At 42.2% G+C, this 24,483-nt stretch overlaps 1 protein-coding gene and 1 long non-coding RNA gene across 2 annotated transcripts in view; one reads left to right on the top strand and one right to left on the bottom strand.

The window, feature by feature from the left end:
* The window catches only part of RAP1GDS1 (Rap1 GTPase-GDP dissociation stimulator 1), a 107,525-nt gene that overhangs the window by 75,843 nt on the left and 7,199 nt on the right, over positions 1–24,483 (bottom strand). The gene's annotated exons all lie outside the window — the stretch shown is intronic.
* Positions 15,372–16,302, top strand: LOC128897338 (uncharacterized). Its single transcript, XR_008462344.1, has 3 exons — positions 15,372–15,631; positions 16,057–16,097; positions 16,242–16,302. It is a non-coding gene; the product is annotated as an uncharacterized LOC128897338 (long non-coding RNA).

Below are 24,483 nucleotides of genomic sequence, written 5' to 3' on the forward strand. Positions count from 1 at the left end.
TTGACTTGCTGGAACAAAGTTGGTGAGGGGTTTGGAACACAAGCCCTATGAGGACAGGCTGAGGGAACTGGGGTTGCTTAGCCTGGAGAAGAGGAGGCTCAGGGGAGACCTTCTTGCTCTCTACAACTACCTGAAGGGAGGTTGTAGACAGGTGGGGGCTGGTCTCTTCTCTCAGGCAAGCAGCACCAGAACAAGAGGACACAGGCTCCAGGGGAGGTTTGGTCTGGATGTTAGGAAGAAATTCTACACAGAGTGATTGCCCATTGGAATGGGCTGCCTGGGAAGGTGGTGGAGTCACCATCAGTGGAGGTGTTTAGGGGGAGACTTGATAGGGTGCTTGGTGCCATGGTTTAGTTGATTAGGTGGGTTGGATGATAGGTTGGATGTGATGATCTTGAAGGCCTCTTCCAGCCTGGTTTATTCTCTTCTCTTCTATTTAGAATGTTCTGGCTGAGTATTTAGATGGATGCTTTTTGTCAGGATAGCTTTTCAATGTATTTTTTGTTCTTTTTGCAGTATAGGTATTTTCTCTCTAAATAAGGCTTTGTTTGAATACATCACTCACACTCCCTGTACCCTTTGACTGACACCTCATATATTGTTGTTATTACAGGACTGTTGTATTATACCTGCAGCCGAACAGATTGAAAAAAATCAGAATTAAGAGACATTAAAATGGGATGTACTGAAACAGGCTAACCAGATAAGAAGTTCAAGCAGTTCTGCTATTACAGGGATGTATTAGCCTCAGAGCCTTTTGTGTCTGTTCCACTGCTTCTCAGGAGACAGTGGGCCACCAAAGTGAGCAGAAGGAAAGATGCCATTTTCTGGGCCTCCTTCTGTTACAACAGCATAGATGTCTTTAAAATGTAAGCATCTACACAGACTAGACTTCAGAAATTATTTAAATTTCTGGTATGGCCTTCAACTTCCTCTAATTTCAGTACAAACCTGTATGGAAAAATCCACCACTGATCCACCACAGTTGTTTGGTTTTGAATTAAGTGTATTCTGCAGTTGTATTAATTGAGAACATATGAACTGATACACATCCCAGACATGTAATAGGTGAGCATTCAGTGTGTGGGTGTATGTGGGGATGGGTGTGGGAGTGGTTTGTTGATCCTGAAGCTGGCTGCCTGAAGAGTATGCCTATCTGGCCTGAATTACTTTTTGCAGTAGGAAGCTCAGAAAGTGGTGAGGTTTGAGGCATGCCTTGGTCTTTCACGATATCAGATGCCCCTTCCCCAAAGAAGTGGTGCCCACTAGTTCACAGGACATTGAATAAGCTGGCAGTAACCCACAGGATGGGTCCTCCATGAATCCACATAGGGAAAAGCTGAGATGCTTTCCCTGGTATACCTTGCCAGAAGATACCTAGTCTGATACAACAGTTTAACTACCAAGACATAAAAAAATATAGCCATGCAAAATACCCAAAATACAGACAGTTTCTTGAGGACCAAAGAATGTCCTTATGTTTAGGCCACTGCCAAGCAATACTCCCTCCTTTGCAGCAGCTGCCCTCAAGTCTTGCCAAGGGTGCAGTGTTTTCTGTTAAACCACCCCAGTTAATTGGTCACTAGAAATGATTCTCTGTTCTTAGCCTAGTAGGAAATACTGTAATTTGGTATCTGATCAGGAGGCAGATACATGCTGTCAGAGATAAAGAATTCAGGAGAAACATAGCTGGCTATTGTCTCCTAAAGGAACAGAAGTCTTCCAACAGTGATCCTCTAATGGCAGAGAAAGTCTAGTGCAACTCAATGGATTCCCACATTTTCCTCTTCTCAGGAATGACAAATGGCTGACAGCAGGACCCTGCAGATGTGCCATTTTACATGCTACCAGAATGCAGCTGGGATAACCTCAAGGTGAACCATATCTGACATACAGCCTGGAGATGGATCTGCATGTACTACGTGAGCCTATACTCCATCCTCCTCCACTACACAATGGCATTGCAGGGCAGAGCTGGGAGATGGAGGTGCTAGCCATCAGAGTAAGCAATTGCCCTTCTTCCCTACCAGGCCCTCCTGCACCTAGGTGCTGTGGAGATTTAGGCCACTTAAAAATTACCGGCTGTTCTGCAGATGTCGTTCAGTCAGCAGTGTCAGAGAAGGATGAGGCACAGAGAAAACTGACAAACAGGCATTGGTGCTGTAGTCAAGCTGGTTATACCTGCAGGTGGTTCTTTTCACTCAGCATTGTTTGAACAAGATGGTTTTGGCTGTGCTGGTGCTCTTCTATATGGACTTTCCAAGTCATGACCTGACACAGGATTCCTCTTTGGTCCTTTGAGATGTTGCTTCTCTGAGATCTGTCACTGATGGAATAGGCAGTCTGAAGCACTCCTGTTGCCTTGAGTCTCTGGAGAAACACAGCATCTCTCCAGTGCACAGTGGGTGTAGCATGAGCCACAGGGTGCTGGTTCCTCTCTGCTGCAATACAAGATGTGTGCTGGCAGACTGGGGTTATCCCTAGCAGCAGGTCATGTAAACTGCCTCAGGATGTGCAACCAGCAGACCTGTAAGGGCAGTCCAGACCAAATGGTCTATGGCAGTTCAAAGATCAACAGCTTTCTTGGGCAACAGGAAACAGAAAACAACTTTGCCACTGCAAAATTTTTACTCTACACCCACATTTTTAATATTGCATACAACCCTGGACACCTCATGCTGCAAATGACTTGCTGAAGCACTGGAAAAGGCACAGATATGGCTGAGCAAACATAAGGAACGACCACTCCTCAGGAAGTTAAGTATACAAGGATCCTTTCTTTGGAAAAAAAGATGACTGAGGGTAAAAAATGACTTAGACATATGGAATCATGAAAAAGACTAAGGTAATGAAAAGAAAGCTATCATTTATTGCTGTTCCTAACACAGCAACCAGAATACCAAAATGAAATTACTGAACAACAACACAGTGCACATAATTAAGATGTGAAACTATGAAGAGGCTGGGACAATACAGAGATTGATTTAATTTATTCATTTAGAAAAAAATATGAGGGCTGGAGCAACTCTCCCATGGACACAGACTGAGAGAGTTGGGGCTATTCAGCCTGGAGAGGAGAAGGCTCTGAGGAGACCTTGTTGTGGCCTTCCAGTATCTGAAGGGGGCCTACAAGAAAGCTGGGGAGGGACATTTTAGGGTGTCAGGTAGTGACAGGACTGGGGGGAATGGAGCAAAACTAGAAATGGGTAGATTCATATTGGATGTTAGGAAGAAGTTCTTCACCATGAGGGTGGTGAGACTCTGGAACAGGTTGCCCAGGGAGGTGGCAGAAGCCTCATCCCTGGATGTTTTATAAGGCCAGGCTGGATGTGGCTCTAAGCAACCTGCTGTAGTGTGAGGTGTCCCTGCCCATGGCAGGAGGGTTGGAACTGCATGATCCTTGAGGTCCCTTCCAACCCTGACAATTCTATGATTCTAAAGTCCATGCATACTTACTTTTATTATGAAATGCATAAAACTCCTGGATTAGGAAATTCCTAAACATCAGATTACTGGAACCTGGGAGAACATCACCCTCTCCTTCCCTATGCCCTGCCCCTGCCCAGGGGGACATAAACTACTGATCATTCACTGTAAGGAACAGGACAATAGGGTGGACTGACTTTTGGCTACAGGTAGTCATATGGCATTGGCATTGTCACACTGCACCTCAGCACTCTGGTTCACAAAGAAAAGAAGAGAGCCAAACAAATCTCCTCAGATGTGTTTAGACTTTACTGGGCCATCTGTTTGGATCTAGCAAGCTTGAAAACATTTCAGCCTCTGTAGCTTCTCCACAGCCAGTAAGGCAATTCCTACGTTATAATCTACATCTTTGGTGCTGAACAGGTCCTGAAGCTGATGCTGGCCCTTAGCCAGATTAACACTTAAATCCATGAACATCTTAATCAGGGAGGAACTTCACTTTGTTTGTTAACTTATTTAAAGAGAAATCTTGCTTGTTCTTTTCAGTCCTACCACACTCACTGAGATGTGTGTACTTTTCTTTTTTTCCCCATCTGATATTACTAGTTCTAGGGAAATACTGATAGATCATTAACTGCAGGGCTCCTGCTGCAACCTGTTTTTAACTTAGGTAATTTGCTCTACTTTTTTGGCATAGTAACTAATTTTAATAAGCGTGCCTATTTCTGTCAGCAGTTCAGCTGCTTCATTCTTAAAACACTTTCTGAATCTTAGATCTATACCATCTGCTCTTAGAGACTTGTTACTCTTTCATTTATCCCTTTGCTTCAGCATCTGTTCTTCTGACATCTTGCTTTCTCATGAAGCTTCTTTTTTATTACCTAAAAATACTGACACACTGTGACTCATTGCCACCTGAGCAGTAAGCTACCTAATTATCTTTTGGCAATGATCAGGTCAGTCTATACATGCTAACAACTCCTTTGTCTATATTTAAGATCAGGAAAGCAACCTAAACAGAGTAGCATCACCCAGCATTCAGTTCACTTGAAACCTCTTGACAATGCAGATTTTCATTTTGCTGTAGCATTCTGGCTAATTTTAAGCAGAGAGTGGTGTGAGGTTGTGGAGAGGCTTTTACTGCTTTGGAACTGCCTCAGTAATATGTCTGTAAGCAGAATTAAAAGGCTCAGATCTAAAGATGAACAGAAATGGAGATTAACTACAATTATTTTTTCCCCTTGTTTTCTGGGTTGTTTTTGATTCAGTTAGTTTTTTCACCTTGGAGGAAATTGGAGCTCTGTAGTCACAGATAAACAATAGATATTAATGCAAACATATTCACAATATTGCAAGGTATATTGATCTGCAGCTGCTGCAGTTGGTTTCTGTAGGGTAATGATCCTTTCTCTATTACTTAAATCCTGAGGTGCAAAGGCTAGACTACAAGAATGACATTTCAGAAGATTTTGCAGGATGTTGGAAGACTTTTGTCCCTTCCCTAAGAAATTGTGGTACAGCTTTAGTTACCTTTATATTTCCTAATTAAACAGTGATGATCTGGAGTTACCTTAAGGTCTGAAGAAACTGATCAAAATTCAGTAAAATCAGTGTAACAACTTGTACTGATTTCTAAAGAAATCTAAAAGGTCTTGCTTAAAACAGGCCCCAAAAGAAGGATGAGAGAGGGGTTTTTCATATATAAAAAACAAATACATTGTGTCATAATCTGTACTGGATGAATTTCACTTTAGAATCAGCTATGATAGATAGAAAAGTAATTGTTTCAACTCAAGAAGACATAAGGTTCCCAATTTATGGAAAGGTCTTTCCTGGTATTCTGTTACTAGGAATAGAAGACAAAATCATATACAAGATGGCTATCAATCTGTAAGGAATTACATTTAATTGACAAATAACTGCACATTTTAGTTTCTCCAGGTGCCTGATCTTCACTGAGCCACACTGCAAAAAAACCCAGCAGAGATGCAGAGCATAACAGAAAATACTAATGGGGACTTCTGATAGGCAACAGCCTTTTAAATTCTTGCTGGGTCCTCAGCGAGTAAGAAACACAACATCTTCTGCAATCAAAACTGAATCCACATTACTGGGTTTAGTCAATGCTGTGTTATAAAACTGGTAATTAGGAAGGTAAGATGCTTGCTTGCTTGTTTGTTTTTCCCTAGGTGCTGTGTTGTATCAAGATAGTCAAATTTCAGTGAAAAAGTGTTTGGGTGCTGAATGGAAGCAAAATGTTTTACTGTCTCTACAGTAAGTAATACAGAATTTTCCTCTGTGTCCTATGGTTTAATTCTCACATGTTCATATGACTGTTTTTATAGTTAATTTCTTCAGAATCACCCTACTGAATAGAACCTACCCTTTCTTCTTACTTAGAAAGGGTTTTGGTGATTGTCCTCTCCAGATTACTACACAGGGTACCCATGTTTCTGGAAAGCAGCATCAGAACTTGAATACAGAGGAAAATCTACATCCATGGGAAAAAAGGCTAAGGTAAGGCAGGGCACGTGCCCTGTGTCCCTTACAAAACAGAAATGCCCTTTGATGCTTCAGGTACTGCCAGCAATAAAACAGAATGCAAAGCTGGCAAGATAGTAAAGAACTTAATTTTAGCATCTTGGGAGTTTGTGTAGTTTCTATCTGTCCACTAGGAGCAGAGTCTCTGAACCTCTTCCAAGGCAATCTGTACCCGTAACGTAGATCAGAAGTAGTAATCTTCCTAACCTTCCTACTGTATTTACATGGAAGAAGTGCCAACTCATCTTCTGGGTGATGAGATCCCACAGCACAGATGTATGTCAAAACCAAAGGGAAATCATAAACTATATATCACAACCTAAACCTTCAAATAGCAAGTCCTGTGAAGGCTCAATTTTTTTTAGATCCTGAGATTATAACTAATGCAGGAGACAAATGTCTTGTGTATCCTAATGTATATGGATTGTTCTTACTCTGGGTAACTGGGTAAAATCTGCAATGTTATCCAAAAGGGAAAATTTGACAAGATTTTGTCAAAACCTGTGCTAATTCCCATGCTACATAGAAGCACTAAGGCCAGGGGCATTGCTGCCTCTAGACAAATGCCTTAGTTTGTTCAGAAAGGGGATGGAAAGCATACAGTTGCTTGAAATCATGTTGTGTAGCACACCTCTGCTTGCTAGGTGTGATGGCTGTTGTGCAGCTTCTTCCTCCTGCCCCCCATAGGTCTGATCTGTGGCTGCACATAGATGAGAGCTCATGAAGAACGCTTGGGAGATGAAGCTCAGGCTGCAGCTACCCTGTCTCAGCACTGCCAGTCTTCCTGTCAATCCCGGAGTGGCCACCACAAAGTAAGCAGGTTTCTTCCAAGATTTGGGTTAGAGGTTGGACATGATGATCTTAGAGGTCTTTTCTAACATTAATGATTCTATGATTTAAGCTCTTACAGGCTGCAATGAACTGCTTTATGAAAGAGCTATGCAGCTGGCCACTATGTGTGGGCACAGCAGTCAGTTCATGAGAGACAACAGGATCTTTCCTTGTCAACCAGACTGAGTCTTTTTAGCCCAAATGGTTGGTTTGGTGGCCTCTCACACTATCTCCCAAGAACAGTTAAAAATGTACAATTCCCAGGTAGCAAACTGTCACAATATTACTGTGTTAGCTGGTATTTCCCCAAAGGCATGACTCTCTCTGAGTCTCAGACCTGGGAGTATAAGGTTTCATTTCTCAGTGTACTCTTTTTTTTAGCCCTTACATATGGAAAAAATCAACAACTTGAAAACATAAACTAGATATTGCAAGAGAAAAGAGAAAGAACTTAAAGGCTTCCCAGAAAGAGAGACTGGCCACAGGAATGTGCTGCCCTGGGAGGTGGTGGAGTCACCATTACTGGAGGTGTTTAGGAAGAGCCTGGATGGGGCGCTTGGTGCCATGGTTTAGTTGATTAGATGGTGTTGGGTGGTAGGTTGGACTTGATGATCTTGGAGGTCTCTTCCAACCTGGTCTGGTCTATCCCATCCCATCCCATCCCATCCCATCCCATCCCATCCCATCCCATCCCATCCCATCCCATCCCATCCCATCCCATCTCATCCTTCCCATCCCATCCCATCCCATTCCATATAAAAACACCTTTATACAATTCACTAAAAACCTGTTCTATTTGAATTAATATACATCACACATCTCTTTTTCTTAACCACATCACAGCCATGACAACTTCTGAAAGAGTCAACATCTCTGCATTCAGGAAAGGTATGTGTGTAACTTTCTGTAGTAGGAAAAAAAACACCAAGCTTCCTGACACATTCTTTGCAAGTGTTTCAAAAATAGTAAGTTAAGAAACAAAATCTCAGCCCTTGTCCTGTTGAGTGTTAATAAATTTCCATCTGGTCACTTAGGAGCTGTGCCAACACCACCACACAAAGAGCCTTTGAGCTGTCTGAATGTTCAAGAGCAGTTTGACAGCTTTCTTTGTTTACCTTTTTTTTTTTGGTCAAGTATGCACCTAATAGTGTACAGATGGCTAGGTTCTAACAAGTTTACTTGCATGTAAACTTGAAACTAACCTTGAAAGTAAACTGCTGAGGTTTTGCTTTGGGTGGCTGCTTGGGTTTCTATTTTTTTTCTAACATCTAGGATTGTTCAGTCTACTGCTGCTTCAAGCTTCTTATTAGGCAAACACAAAGTGAAAGTGAAAGCCTGGTGCACAGCTGCTCTAAAACTGCAAGCATAGTAAGAACCTGCTCAGCCTGCTCAGGGCCAAAGAATGGGACTAGGTAACTGGGAGTTAAAGTTACAGCAGAGAGCAAATTAACTGTTAAGGAAGGAAACATGGGAAACAGATCTCAGAAACCACTCTGAGCAATGAGAGAGATGTCAGCAACAGATGGGTATGACAATCAGTATATATTGATTATACATCTTTTAGTGCCAAAATCAGTTAACCATTTATTCTCTAGTCATTGTGCTAACATACCTGCATTTTGTCAGACTGGAGGACTTCGCAATGATGTCCCAAAGAGCACATATTACTTGTATTTGAAGTCTTACCAGTGGTTTATGCTGCTCTCCAGGGAACTTTCAACATCTGCTTTTGTTTTTTATTAATTTTCCCCCAAATAATAACAATTTTAACCCCCCACTACTTTTAATTACAAGCTACATGATAATTACAAACTATGCATGAACGCTTTCAGCCCTCAAAACCCACCGTCTGAACGTGAAGTTTATAACGGAAGCAACCTGCCATTTGTGATATTGTTTGGGTTTGAGTGAAAGTTTGTTAGAAAGAGATCAGTTGCATGTTTCATACCTGACTCCAAACCTCTTTAATTACAATTGTCTTACAATTAAAAATTCACATGGTGGTAAGTGCTCCCACTGAAGTTACTCCTGCCAAACCCTTTTTGTCCCTAGGAAGGAAGGGAGGGAATGACTAGCACGTAAGAATGTGCCTTTCCTCCTGGGAACACAGTTTTTAGAACCTGTAATTCAATAATCTTCCTTAACCACAAAAGGGCTGATAGAAGGGTGACAGTCTCCTCATGCCTTAGAGAAAAAGGCTTTCAGCAGTTTCTAATGTTGATGACAGACATAAAGGAAATTAAGTCAGTCCTGGACAGCACCACTTCCTGCCTGATGAGACTGATGCCACTAGTCCTTCAATTTAGCAGTTTAGCACAAATTGCTAAAATGGCCTCAAATCAACAACATGCACTTTGTAGGCAGATTGTGGTGCCCACATATTGTAAACTGAAGACTGAGTTGTCAGTATTGTTCATTTGGCCCTTTATAGGGTCAATATGTACTCTAGAGTTTGTGTTTTAAAGGTATCATGTACTGCCTTAAACCTGGTGTTACTAAGATTATGAGACATCTGTGGTTAATCCCTTTAGTGATAAATATTTACCTAATAATGCAGTTATTTGTTTCACTTACAAATGCATAGGACAAAGAGCATCAGTAAAAACACTACAATGATAAGATCAGCTCAGATGCTCTCTGAAAACTGAGTTTTCATGTAAGCCTGACAGATGGCAAAATTAAAGCAGTGCACAAAATATTTAATACAACCCCATTTTAAAGAAAGATTGCCACAAAGCCTACTAGTATTCTCTGTGACTGCTGCAGTTTTAAGTGATCATTAACCTCTGCACAGTATTTAAGAGCTTTATTGAGTAAAAAATCATACAACAGTGACAGTGCAGTAAACATGGTGCGGATGTGCTGAGGCAGCACATTACAGTATGTATGCACAGCTGGGTAAATCACAAATCAAATGTTACAGGCCTCAACTATTACTTCAAGCCACTGTGATGAACATTTGAATGAGTGAGGAGATGTGAGTCTGGAACAATCCTCACTATCAATACAGACTGGGGGATGAGGTGTTAGAAAGCAGCCCTGTGGAAAAGGACTTGGGGGTGCTGATGGATGAGAAGCTGGACCTGAGCAGGCAGCGTAAATTTGCAGCCCAGAAGGCAAATCACATCCTGGGCTGCATCAAAAGATGTGTTGCCAGCAGATCCAGAGAGGTAATGCTACCACTTTGCTCTGGTGAGACCTCACCTGGAGTGTTGCATCCAGGTCTGGAGCCCTCAATGAAGGAAGGTCATGGACTTGATGGAGTAGGTCCTGAGGAAGGACATGAAAGTGATTGGGGGGGGGGGGGTTGGAACACCTCTGCTAGAAGGACAGGCTGAAGGAGCTGGGGTTGTTCAGGCTGGAGAAGAGGAGGCTCCAGGCAGCCTTAATAGCAACCTGCCAGTACCTCAAAGAGGCGTACAAAAAAAATAGAGAGAGACTGTTTGCAAAGGCCTGTGGTGATAGCATGGGGGGGAAATGGCTTCTAACTGGAGAAGAGCAGATTTAGATTGGATGCTAGGAACAGGTTCTTTACTATGAGGGTGGTGGAACATTGGAACAGGCTGCCCAGGGAGGTGCTTGGGGCCCCACCCCTGGAGATATTCAAAGTGAGACTTGACAGGGCTCTGGGCAACCTGATCTAGTTGAGGATGTCCCTGCTGACTGCAGAAGGGTTTGGACTAGATGACCTTCAGAGGTCCCTTCCAACCCAGGCCATTCTATGATTTCTGCCAAATGCCACCTGTTACATTAAACTGCAACTCATGTGTTCCCTTCACAAGCAAGATCTGAGTGCATTTCAAAGTGGAGGAGTGCTTTGCTTTCACTGCTTTATAACCATCTCTCAGTCTGAGAGTCATGCTGACAGCAACTGAAAGGAGTCAGGCTTTGCATCCAATCTGCAGGTCTCAAGAATGAAAGGAGGTCATACAAGTCCTTGGGATGTTTCACAAGGGAGGCAAGGTTCTGTGACAACTGGGCACAGTTGTAAATATCGTGGCACTCAAATCAAGACTGTCTGCTGTATTTTCAAAGATATATTTATCCCTCTGATGACCAAGCAGATCCTGGCTGAGCTTTTAAATCACAGAGGGGGGAAAAAAAACCCAAAGGATTCAAAAATCTGGTTATATATAGAGGTGGCTCTAGAAAATCTACCTCCCATGGTCCCATTCACCTCTCACCAAATTCTGGATAAATGTAACCTTTTTCCTTTTGAAGTTCCACATGCATTCAGCTCAAGCCCAAATCCAGAACTCTCCTAGTCCTCTCAGGCAGCTTAATAACTAAATCCATGTATTAGCCTTCTTGGGATCTCTGAAGGAGAGGCTCTTCTTAAAAGGTGCCCCATACACACAGGCAACACAGCAATTCCTGGGAGAAGGCACTGGTGTCCCACAAGAAGTGGATGGCAAAAACATGAAAGTGCCTTTTGCACATTAGCTTAAACACAAAAATAAACCATATTATATTCCCTGCCTGAAAGGCCTTCAATGCTAATTCCCAGCAACACACTCAAGTCAGATTTTTTTCTTTTTCATGTTAGGACTGAAACACCTTCTACATCTTCTTGTTGAGATGGAGTTTATATTAAGCAGCCATTGCATAAAACAAATGAGTCACAGGGAAAAGTGCTGGAAATCAACACCTCCACCTTTTAAGAAGCATGCCTTGACTAACAGGCTATGAACACATACTACTCTTAGGCTGTTTTCTGGTCTGTTTCAGGGCACAGCTTCAAGTTTTGGGCAGAGAAAAAGCCTGGGCTACCTCTCTTTCCTGTGTACAAGTGTGTCTATCCCAACAAGGGTGAAGACGGTAACCCAGGTAAGTCCTTCCTCCATTCACATTTGAATAGGAGGAATGAAGGTTCAAACTTTCATAAAAAAGGTGCAGGCATCCATCTCTAATAATTCAAGGCCCTGGGCTTAAGGCCAAAACTGTGCTGATCAGAAAATGGTTTGCATAGTAATTACATGTGGTTTCTTGCTGAGCTCAGTAGTTGAACCTACTCTGAATTCTCCAGGCACTGTTAATCTAGAGAGCCAAAACTCCTGGCTTGGGTTTCTGAATGCCATACTGGGAACCAGCACCTAAAATCCAGAGCATATGTGTAAGGAAGTCTGTCCTTAATCACACATCTACAGAGAAACTTCCACTGCAGTTCAGGATATTCTGTTAACTGCAGTGCTGCTGTTACACTTGTCTATAATGTCACTGAACTACCCATCACTGACAGACTTTTAGGACGGAGCTACTGATCAGCTACCAGTCCTTTTGCCACTAGAGCTGAAAGATGCAATCATACTTCAGAAGGCAGAGCTGCAGAGAACAGAAGTCAAAACCTAGCACAGCCTTCTGAGAGGTGATTTCCCAAACAGCTCCTGCCTGCATGTAACATGGATGCTGCTTCTGTATAACTGAGTGCACTAAAGAGTTATTTCTGGACTGCTTGACAGTCAAGAGACACAAAGAATCTTTGCAACAGTCTTGTCAATAGTCTGAAAAACTCCTAACAATGTGCTGTAGCCCATCTTGCACCAGCATTATAAGGAACAGCACAGTCCTCTCTGCATCATATGTTTCTACTGTTTGTGCCAAGGAAATTCCTCTTGGTCAGCATATACAGCTCCCACAGATGCCAGCCACAAATGGACCACAGTTGAGGAAAGAATCTCTCCTATTAAGTTTTCCAATTATGGTGTTGTTTGCGTTTTTATCCCAGAAACTTTATTTTCTCAGTTATAATTGGTCCTTTGAATGTGGAAGGAAGGGAGAGTAGAGAAATTAATAGTTCAGAAGCTGTCACACATTACAGGAGGAAAGCTTAGAGATACATTTCATGGAGTACATTTATGGCTAATGCACAAGCCTAAAGCTGCTGTCAGTTTCAACTACTGTTGATATGCTGAGATTATAATGAAATGAGGAAAAGACCAGGATGCTTCAGCAAGGTATAGATCAGTGCAGCTTTGTTGCTGGTGATATTCTAGAAGCAATATAAGAATTACCATTTTTAGAAGCGTTATCATGTTTAATATCCTTCCTCTCCATTTTATTAACACATAGAAAAGCCTCATGTGGGATGTTACTGAGGTAATACGGAGCCAGCAATTGATCCTTAAAGCAATATCTATATGGAAAATTGCTGATGTTTCACCTATAAACAAAAAGTAAGTCTCTCCTTCATTGTGTCCCATTTGCCCCTGTACACTGCACTGGTTAGGCTGCACCTCGAGTACTGTGTCCAGTTCTGGGCCCCTCAGTTTAGGAAGGATGTTGACTCGCTGGAATGTGTCCAGAGAAGGGCAACAAAGTTGGTGAGGGGTTTAGAACACAAGCCCTATGAGGACAGGCTGAGGGAGCTGGGGTTGCTTAGCCTGGAGAAAAGGAGGCTCAGGGGTGACCTTCTTGCTCTCTACAACTACCTGAAGGGAAGTTGTAGCCAGGCAGATGTTGGTCTCTTCTCCCAGGCAGCCAGCACCAGAACAAGAGGACACAGTCTCAGGCTGCGCCAGGGGAGGGTTAGGTTGGATTTTAGGAAGAAGTTCTATACAGAGAGAGTGATTGCCCATTGGAATGGGCTGCCCGGGGAGCTGGTGGAGTCACCATCATTGGAGGTGTTCAGGAGGAGACTTGATGGGGTGCTTGGTGCCATGGGTTAGTTGATTAGGTGGTGTTGGATTGGTTGAGGGGTTGGACGTGATGATCTTGAAGGTCTCTTCCAACCCGGTTGTTTATTATTCTTATTAAATAGGCAGCTAGGCACAAGGAGTAGTAGTTTGGTAACTCTTGGCAATTTGTAATCTCCTATAAATCCAGTAGATGACAGGACGTGCATACCTCCTTCTATGTCTCATCTACACAGGAGGCCTTCTCAGACTAAGCACTCTCCTATTCTGTGTCAGCACTTTCATGTGTAATAAGAGCTGGATCCCTTTAAGGAAAAGGCTACAGGAAGGCTCAGAGGGAGGGAACTAACAAACTCTACTAGTACAGAAGAATCTAAAATATCCCAGGAAATATGTCTGTGCATTTCCACCCTTCCATACTGAAGTCTGTCTTTCTTGTGAGTAGGATCCACTGTGATAATCCCTTGAAAAACAGCACTGTTCTGTCCCACTAGAGAAGCACTAAATGCCTCTGTCAAAAGAAATTACTGTCTTATGTGGCTGCACAGGAGTTTTTATTGTCCTATTTCAGGTCTACATCATGCTCTAGAGGGCTAAAAATAATGGCAGATGCTATCAAATAACTCTGATAGTGTAGACTCATCTGTCTTGAGAAAGTTTATTTTGGCTCTAAGTTGATAAAGATTTAATATTGAAGCTGGGGGGTGGGAGGGAGGGTTAAATAAATAAGAATACATAGGTAAAAGCACAATGTGTTGAGGTAAATGATCCTAATTTAAGTTGGAGCTTTTACCTCTATAGTTAAGTCAGATATGAGCTATGACTCAACTTCGGGACTTGGGAAGGCTTCTGGGCTCTGGATCATCATATTCCATGTCAAAGAAAGCTCAAAATATGCAATGTCCCCTGCTTAGGTGGCCAGGAAACTGCATGAGTAAACAAGGTGTAAGCTATAGCATGTTCAGTAAGGCTCTCACAAACCACTGGGAGATCTGGACCCAGTGGTTTCCCATCGATGGCTCCTGCAATTCAATCTCAATTTCTCATCAGCTATGTAATGTAGCACAGAACAAAGCTGGAATCCTTCTTCCCCTCTACTCTGCCCTAATGAGACCACACCTGGAATACTGGGTTCAGTTTTGGGCTTCCCAAGAGAGACAGGGATGTGATGGAGAGTGTCCATCAGCGAGCCAAGGTGATGATGATAGGGGACTTGAGCATCTCCCCTATGGAGAGAGAGACCTGAGGCTGTTTAGTCTTGAGAAGTTGAGAAGGGATCTGACCAATAGCCATAAATAGCTGAGGGGTGGGTGTCAAGTGGAGGGGTGCAGTAATAAGACACAGAATAACAGATACAAAGTTGAACATAGAAGGTTTCACCTCAACATGAGGAGAAACTTCTTTACAGTGAGGGTGATGGAGCACTGGAACATATTGCCCAGGGGGATTGCAGAGTCTCCTTCTCTGGACATATTCAAAACCCACCTGGGTGCATTCCTGAGTTGACTACCCTAAGTGATCCTGCTTTGGCAGGGGAGTTGGACTTGATCTCTGGAGGTCCCTTCCAACCTCTAATGTTCTGTGATCCCACTTGGCTACACCTGAGAATCCGTATTTCATTATCAGAGTGATTCTGCAGAACCAAGGTTGTTGGGCTTGCACAAATTAAGGTCTGCCATCCTCTATTCACTTGCCTTAAATGATTGCCAGTAGCTCAGGTTGACTTGCAACTGCAAATGGTAGTCTAACAAACGCTGAGGCATTTCTGCAAGCATACAGACTTCTTCAGTTTTCCTACAGTCACAAAGTGTTTATTGTTGCTTTACTTAGCAGCAAGAAGTCATATATATGTGAGTCTACACAGCCCTGTATGAACTGGTTAAGCTGCAGGGTTTGAGTACGCAGTTTGTGTTGGAAAGCAGTATAGCCTGAAGGCAGATAGGCATTTGTCATCTTTTGCAGACATTTCCTAAGTTTCAGGGCATGGCTGAAATACCAAACAGCAACCCAAAAGCACCTCTCAGAAACTCAAGGGCTGGATCAACGGAAGTCTTATCAAGTCCAACAAGGCTAAGTGCCAAGTTGTGCAGCTACGGCAGAATAACCTGAGGCATCGATGCAGGCTGGGAACAAACTGTTGCAAAGACCCGGGGGTTGCAGTGGATGCCAAGTAAAACATGAGGCAGCAGCGTGCTCTCAAGGTAAATAAAGCAAGCTGTGTATCGCTTGTATTAGGAGTGTGGCCAGCAGATCAAAGGCTCTGCTGGATGCCTGGCAAGGATTTGTGTCCCAAAATTCACTGTCTTGTTCTGGGTGTCCCAGATCGAGAAGGATACTGTACAACTGGGGAGAGTCTATGACAGGGCTACGAGATATAGGTATGTGTTCACAACACATAACATGTAAGGGGCAGTTGGTGGCGTCTTTAGTCTGACAGAGAAGGCTACCTGAAGGAACACAGCCTCCGTAGTCTTCAAGCAGTAGCTAAAGTCACAGCTGACCTGGTTTTAGTCTTGGCAATAGTCCTGCTTCAATACCCTTCCAAATGACCATTCTGTGTATCTTCTAGGATTCCATGCATCTGCCCAAATTTCAGCTCAAAACATCTTCACTGTTTCTACCACAGGACTAACTACAGTGCCTGTGAGGAGGACACGCTTATTACAGGTACGTCTAAGTCTTGCTGTGAGACAGAAATGTAACTGCTTGGTCACACCAAAAATTAGCAGAGCACAGATGGGAAAAGTCCTGATCTGCCTATTCCTGCTATCTAACTCTTACATAACAGATCTTTTCCTCTTCTTCCCAAAGATCCAAGTACCCTTTTGTTCAACAAAATGTAGCAGTTTGGAGCTCCAGAAGAAAAATCCTCAAAACACAGGTAAGAGAGCACTCCTTTGTATGTACAAAATTACTTCTTTTCTCTTGCTAACATACTGCTAATTTTTATTGTAAGATTCTTGTCTTGCATTTACTCAACAGCATATGTGCTTTTGGTACTGCCTGAATTCCCACATATGAGAAGACAGACTGTGATTATGAAATGTCACAGAGGTCAGGTCTTACTATTGGGAAAAAGCAACATGTTGAGTATGATGCAAAATCCTCTTGATTGGTAAAGCCTTCAAATTATTTCAGAAGGATCTGAGCACAGTTTTAAAGAGCAGAGAAGCTGGTCTCCTTTATACCGTGGTCTTGGGTTGTAAGGGCAAACACAAAGAGCTTGAATGAGGCTTGCTTTCTGCAGCAATGTTTTAATACTGAGGAAAGATTATTAATTATTTTTATCTCTGAAAAAAAAAAGGATTTAAATTGTCAATTATGGTTTAAAAAAGAATCTCAGGATTTGTGACATGACAGCGTGCGTGACATAAATGGAACAGAAGTGCCACAGAGGAGAGTTTATGAACTGTTTACTAGTGGAGCTACTAAAATACATTAACTCTCCACATGCCTATTAAAACAGGCACTTGGAACTATTAATTATAAGGAGATATGTATATAAGGAAATAATTATCAACATACCCAGGTGAATAGGAGCTGTGGTCTGAACACAGGCCTTTGAAAATAACTGTTTGAATTCTAGCTGTCATTATGACACCATTTGCACCTTGGTATCTCCTTCAGTGATGCAGTGTCACACTAGATAACCACCACTTAGGAGCAAATGGTTTCACATATCATGAACCAGTATCTTCTCTTGTACAGCATGCCTCTCAATTGTTAGGCATTTCATGTCTCTGAAACGTTCATGTTTCAGAGTTCAAGGAAAAAACATAGTTTTCACTATTTCCCATTTCCCTGAGTCAATAGCAGCCTTCTGCAATACATGCCCAGGGAGGTGGTGGAGTCACCATCACTGGAGGTGTTCAGGAGGAGACTTGATGGGGTGCTTGGTGCCATGGTTTAGTTGATTAGGTGGGTTGGATTGGTTGATAGGTTGGACGTGATGATTTTGAAGGTCTCTTCCAACCTGGTCTGGTCTATTCTATTCTATTCTATGAATGTTAAATCCTGCATGAGAATCAGCATAAAGAGGAAGACCATTTTTTACAATCTACTGTCTTGGTCTTGTTTTCACTTTTTAAAAGAAACAGATGGGGTGGGGGGAACTAACTTTAAGTTTGGCTTTATTTCCCTGTTTCAATTTTCATGTAGTTGAACATAATATTACCTTCCCCCCAACACCTAAGGCAGCTATTCAGATGAATGCTTACATACCTCACTGAAGAGGTGTTTTTTTTTTTTAATAATGCTTGAGTTCAGTGTTCTTTTCAGTAACTGTCTGTTATCCATGACCACAACATGTGATAGGACAAGGGGCAATGGTTTCAAACTAGAGCAGATTTAGACATTAGGAAGAAGTTCTTTACTATGAGGGTGGTAAGACACTGAAATGGGTTGCCCAGAGAAGCTGTGGACACCTCATCCCTGAAAGTATTTAAGACTTGGCTGGATGAGGTTTCGAACAACCAGGATTAGTGGGAGGTGTCCCTGCCCAAGGCAGGGAGGTGTGAAATTAGATGATCTTTAAGGTCCCTTCCACCTTGAGCCATTCTGTGATTCTATGATCTACCTTTTCTTTCCAATGCTTGAGAAGTCAGATTACCTCATCTTTGTCTGACATAATGATACACTGAACTGACTAGTCTTTTGAGAATGCAACTCCTCACTCTCCCCTGCTGCAAATTCTCCAGTGTACCAAACATCTGCAGCTTCTTCTGGCATCCACAGCTGTGAGTCACTGCAGCTTCAAAACTGTATGCAGATTTAAAAGCCATTAATTCCACTAACCTGTGATGAGTATTTAAAAATGAGAATCCAAGTCATTTCAAATAGGAAGGCATCATATGCATCATTTTATTACCCATCACCTTATTACCCATTACCCTGTGGGCATTTATGCCCAGGCAGAATATAAAAGCTACAATCTGGGCCCAGTTGCTATCTTAAATCAAATTTGTATTCACTTTATGCATAATAAAGGAGAAGGCTCTGGGGAGACCTGATAGCAACATTCCAGTACCTGAAGGGGGCTACAAGAAGGATGGACAGAGGCTGTTTAGAAAGGCCTGCAGTGACAGGATGAGGGGCAGTGGCTTCAAACTAGAGAAGAGCAGATTTAGATTGGATGTTAGGAACAAGTTCTTTACTGTGAGGGTGGTGGAACACTGGAAGAGGTTGCCCAGGGAGGTGGTTGAGGCCCCATCCATGGAGATACCAATATTAGTCTCAAGAGGGCTCTGGACAGCCTGATCTAGCTGAGGATGTCCCTGCTGACTGCAGAGGGGATATGACTAGATGACTTTCAGAGGTCCCTTCCAACCCAGACCATTCTATGATTCTACTCTATGATCTCTATCTGCCCAAACAGAGACTAATCTTAATCCACACACAGGCTCTGCACCATAGTTCCGATTTTAAGAAATTAATTTCTGGTAATGGGAAAATAAAACAAAATAAAGAATAGACAAGGCTCATCTATTCATTTTTTTTTTTAAACATAAAAGGGGTCAAACAGAAAAGTGTTTGTGTTTTGGAAAAACCTGCCAAAGATTAAGCCATTTTGTAAACTGTGCTTTTTAACCAGCTTTCAAAAAAACCCAGGAAGTTCTTCATGTACAGCCAAAAATGCTGTTTCGTTGATGACCCTTTCTGATTTCAGAAAAGCAAGCAGTTTGGTTTAAATAGCTGCTGAGTATGCTGGCTCCCAGGCGACACCGTGCTGCTGTGATCAGTGACACACAGGAAACTGGTCACCACTGCAAGAGCTAAGTAGGCTAAAAACAATCCAGTAGCCCTCAGCTGTAGCTTTTTATCAGAAAGACAATTTAATACCAATTTAAAGAAAAAGAGGAGAACTAAAACAGGCCCCCCCCTTGCTAACAGAAAATGCTGCATTATCTAGGGCATTTCTCTCTCCAGCCATCTGTTTTGAACTAGGTACATGCACTAAACTCAAATTTTATGTTCACAAGAGAGCTCTTCCAGTCTCTTCCAGAGACTGTATAAGAAGTCTTAAATTCTATCTTGTTCTCAACAGACAAAAAAAGAACTGGGCTGCCTTTGCTCGTAAAGGGAGAAGTTATGGTCTTCATAAAGATAAACAAGCCCTTCAGATCATTTCTGGGATCAAAATGCATTCTGAAGAAGCATATTGAATTGATTTTTGTTCCTTTCCACCCTTCCTGCCTTTGGAGCATTAAGTGTCTGCACTCTGATATATGTCTTTAGAAGCAGTCTTGCAAAGAGGGATTTCTAACATTTTCTGGGAATATCAGAAAGCATCAAAAGCTACCATCTAATGGCTACAAAGCCAGGTTCTGGAACAGAATTCTGAAAACAAAATTTTTCCTTTCCCCTATGCTGCCAGAAGATAAAACAAAGGTAACTGTATGTATATTAACACCACACGACACCGTGCTTCCTATTCCTTTTACAGGAGGAGGAGGCTCTAAGACGATGGTCTCCATGCTGTATTTGTTTCTTCTTTGATATAACAAATTATATACACTACATAAGTCCATCCATTTTTAGGAAAAACTAAGTCCACCAAATCATTTTCTTTATCAAAGGATGTGGCTCTTTCTTCATTTGGTGCTACAGGTTAGCATAGCATCGTACCTATGAATAGAAGACATTTGAGCAGTCAATAATCAGTCCAATGTTTGCCATTCTCCCTCCAACTGTACAAACATGGCAGCAAATATCACATCTTGGAAGGCTATTTCACACCAAAACAGGACAGTTTAAGCTCTACTACAGCTGAGCCAGAAAAGCAAGATCCCAGTGACTTCAGTAGTATCAGTGTGGGCTTTGTGTGGGTACAAGAATGCTGCATAAATAGCATTTACATGAAGAGCCCATTTCTGTACAATTTCTTTCCTAAGAGATACATTCTGCCATATAGTCACATTTATTGTACATCAGGCAAAACTGAAGCATGACTCTGATATTTAACTGAAGTGGAAAAAAGAAATCACTTCAGCTCTCTAAGTGGAAAGTGGAGCACCAGTTTTTCAATTCTTCCCTCAACAAAGATAGTGGAAAGGGCAGATGATGGAAGATGCTGTCACATATTTAATTAATAAAGACAGAACAAGAGGAGGAGAAAGAGTGGGAGATAGGAGGAAAGAAGGAAAAGAACAGATTACTGGAGGAGGTAGAGAGGAGGAAGACATTATAGAAAACTGGGCAATGAAATAAAGAAAGCTGAAGAAATAGAATCATAGATGGCTGTGGAAGACAGCGCAAAAGGACCTTCAGATAAACCAGAAAATACTTGAAGAAAATAAGCACGTTGTAACAACAGAGAGAGAAGTGTGGGTTTTGCCTGGAAAGTGCATACTTGTATTTTGGGCACTGCTGCACGTAAATATATTGGTAAATGAGAGGTAAAACCTCTCACAGAACTAAACAAAAAACACCCACAAACAACAACAAAACCCCACAAAACCCAAACCCCCTGGCAACAGCTGTCACTCACAACCAGTAAATTCCCAGATTAACTTGCTGAGCTGAATTCTTTTACCAGATGGAAAGTTTTTTTGGGGGGGATTCCCCTTTTATTCTCAGGAAACATTTACCTCAGTGTCTACAAAGTATTCTTCACTGACCAATGAGAAGTTCTGAAAAGAGCTTTGTTTTCAGTTAGGGACAATTATTGGGCTTCAGCATGTAACATAGGTCTTGTGCCAGACAAGGATTTGCACAACAATAACCCATCGTGCAAAACGTTCTGTGGAAAAGCTTTCACTCTATGGCTTTGATTCAGTCTGATCAAAGCTTGGACTGATGCACTATCTAGCTGTAAATGGGTGATTTCATTTTTATTGTGAAGGCTTGAAAACAAACAAAAGCACCACAAAACCCCTGAATCTGCTTGGTTTCTGTCAGCAACACATGTTCCACCATCTCTTTCCCTCAGTCACCAGTGTTTCCCTGCTTTTCCCCTAATTTCACATGCCAGGCGCCAGCATATTCTCCTTGATCTTTGTGGAGAACCAAGTAAGAAAAGAGAATGCCCAACAGGTTTTGCAGGATGAGAGCAAATCTATTCATACAAAGCATTTTAATAGATTTCTAAATGTATTTAATCATAGCAGACATTCTTACAACAGATGTGTTCACAAAGCAGTGCTATTTCATGGTTGGCCTTCCCCCCCCTTCCCCCCCCCCATCCTGTTCCTACAATCAGGACTGGGAAAAGAGAAAAAGAGAAATGCAGGTGTGGAAACGCAGCTCCTTGCTGTGGCCACTGCTCTTCATGGGCATGTTCACTCACTGCATTGCCTTGCAAACTGCTCACTGAAGCTCAGGAGGGGTGTCTGAGGTATTTCATAGAACCACAGAATTGACTGGGATCGAAGGGACCTCAAGTATCAGCTGGTTCCAGCCCCACTGCCCTGGGCAGGGACATCTCACATTAAATCAGCTTGCCCAGAGCCCCATCCAGCCTGGCCTTAAAAACTTCTAGGGCTTCTACCACCTCCCTGGGCAATCTGTTCCAGTGTCTCACCACCCTTATGGTGAAGAACTTCTTTCTAACATCCAAGCTGAATCCACACATTTCTATTTTTTTGCTCCATTCCCCCCAGTCCTATCACTACCTGACACCCTAAAAAGTCCCTCACCAGCTTTCTTGTAGGCCCCCTTCAGATATTGGAAGGCCACAATAAGGTCTCTTTGGAGCCTTCTCTTTTCCAAACTGAACAGCCCCAACTCTCTGTTTGTCTCCATAGGAGAAGTGCTCCAGCCCTTTGTACAAGAGTCCTACCATGACCAGCAATCCACTGACTTTCAGTGTGCACATCAAAACATTGCTGAAGGAAGTGGTCAGAGATATGAAGATACTATTACCAAATACATCAGACTCAGAAAATTGACTTCAGTCTGTTTCCTCTAGAGGCCCAGGAGGGGCAAGTTAAACATTCTGTGGACAGGGAAGATTTAGAGAAGAAAGATGTGTACAATCCTGCTTTGGTTTTAAATCCCTTTTCTCTTCCCATGCTTTGTACCTGCTGTCAAGATAAAACAGCATTTTGATTTAAGGGAACCGTTCCAAAGCCTTCATGTAGCACAAGTAGCTATTTGGCAGCAGTGAACTCAAGTTATGCCTGCAGGATACTGGGTGCTGTTGACTGAGATCACAATGGGAATCTCTCCATAGAAAAGGGATACAGGAATCAGCTTAGCAAGGCTAGAGAAGGGAACAAGGTGTGCTACTGGCCTTGTAAATAGTGCCATGTACTTGTGAGGTTGCATTTAAAGCTAGAAATGTTAAAATAGTACCATTAATTTAAGTCACTGGATTCTCAAGTCCAGCATCAAAGACAGGAAGCATTTCTGATACACTCCCAAGAAGAGTTCCTAGCTGCCAGAGAGCAGGATGCCCCCAGCAACATGCAGACCCCCCAGTCAAACACTCCACTCACTCCAGAGACCATATTTTATGATTTTATATTTAATAGCTAGGATAGTAGAATTTTCAGCTTCCACCCACAAAACATTGTCACAGAATTAATCCATATGGTACAATGCAAGTTTAGTTTCTGGTCGGGGCATAATTAAAAGCAAAAGAGGGAGAATGGAGTTTGGAAAGTGCTGGATGTAACATTGTCTTCCAAACTGCAGACTTCTACTGTATGGAAGATAGGATGAGAGGAGGATGAGTATGCTGTTATGCCTAGGGAGTTTACCAGACTAGTGTTGTAGAGGTAAAGACATTTACTGAAAGGTGGAGGAAGGATAGGGTTTCAACTGTAGGTTTTGTCCCCTGATGCTCCCACAGGTCATAAAAACATACAGACAGCTGACAGTGGATATGCAAACTCAAGACTACCAGGATATGCTGAGCTGTCATCTCAACAGGTCTCCCAGACATAAGCCTGCTCCCCACAGGCTCCCTGGCAGCCTTGACGTATTTCTCCAAGGTTCTGTTCCATTCTCATCACATCACCCATCCCATAATGCTGAGCTGCTCTCCTCCTTGAATCTCAGTCTTCTCACTCAGTCTCCATCTCTGTCATAATTTTCATATTATTCTGTGTCCAGTTTTCCCTCCAAGTACATTTGCAGAGCACAGGTAGTAAGCCTGAAAGAAAGGATGCTATTCTCTCCATGGATTTAAAAACCTGGCTAACTGGATTTAATCAAATATTGAAACACCTTGTCAAATGTGAGTCAACTCTGATAGGAAGGGTCCACAAAAAGGTGATACACACACTTTGCACCTATCTTCAAAATCATGTCCATCAGCCTAGTAAGTATCAGCAGATAAAACCAACTGATGGATTTAAACAACACTGATTAACTTTCATAAATCTCCCTGAGCTATCACCAACACAATTAATAGCTCAGTGTTTCAATAAAAGCTCAGAATTAAGTTGTCCTCAGATGTTCCTATAATATGTGACTAGGAAGCAGTAAGCTTAAGAGCTGTGAAACATGAGGAAAATGGAACCTAACATTAAAATGGATCAGTTAAAGTATTTCCTTTGCAAAAGTGGGACTGTAAATTTTTTTTCTCTGGTATTTAAATGTGATTCTTATTTGGTTCACATATAATCTAGAAATGGAAAGCATGAAGTGAAAGTGCTTTATTGATTTTAAACCACAGATTTTAGCACAACTTTGTAGAGGCATCCTATATTGTCTCAATGTATGTGTATTTTTCAGTGCAACTACTTTAGGCACACACATGTTTATGCCTTCACATTTCTTGTGAAGAAGATGCATCTGAAACTGTTTCAAGTCAGAGACAATTCTACAACACCTGCCTCGACAGCACATGCTTCTGCTTGTACAGTTAAGGTATGATGTATTTATTTGCAGATCCCAAAGCATCCCACACTAAGCTCTGTCCTCTATCAGGAGTTAAATGAACAGCAGTCACCTGGTTTACAGATTTGACAAATTCTCCTGGATATCTGCTGACTTTGTAATCTACTTGAACTACATCTTAAGAATGGCATGAGATTACCAGGGCTTCAAAGACCCCTAAACTACAACCACATAATTCCCAGTCTGAACAAACAACACCAGGCTGCAAGCA

This window comes from Dryobates pubescens, chromosome 1, assembly GCF_014839835.1.
Source record: "Dryobates pubescens isolate bDryPub1 chromosome 1, bDryPub1.pri, whole genome shotgun sequence".
Taxonomy (NCBI): Eukaryota; Metazoa; Chordata; class Aves; order Piciformes; family Picidae; genus Dryobates; species Dryobates pubescens.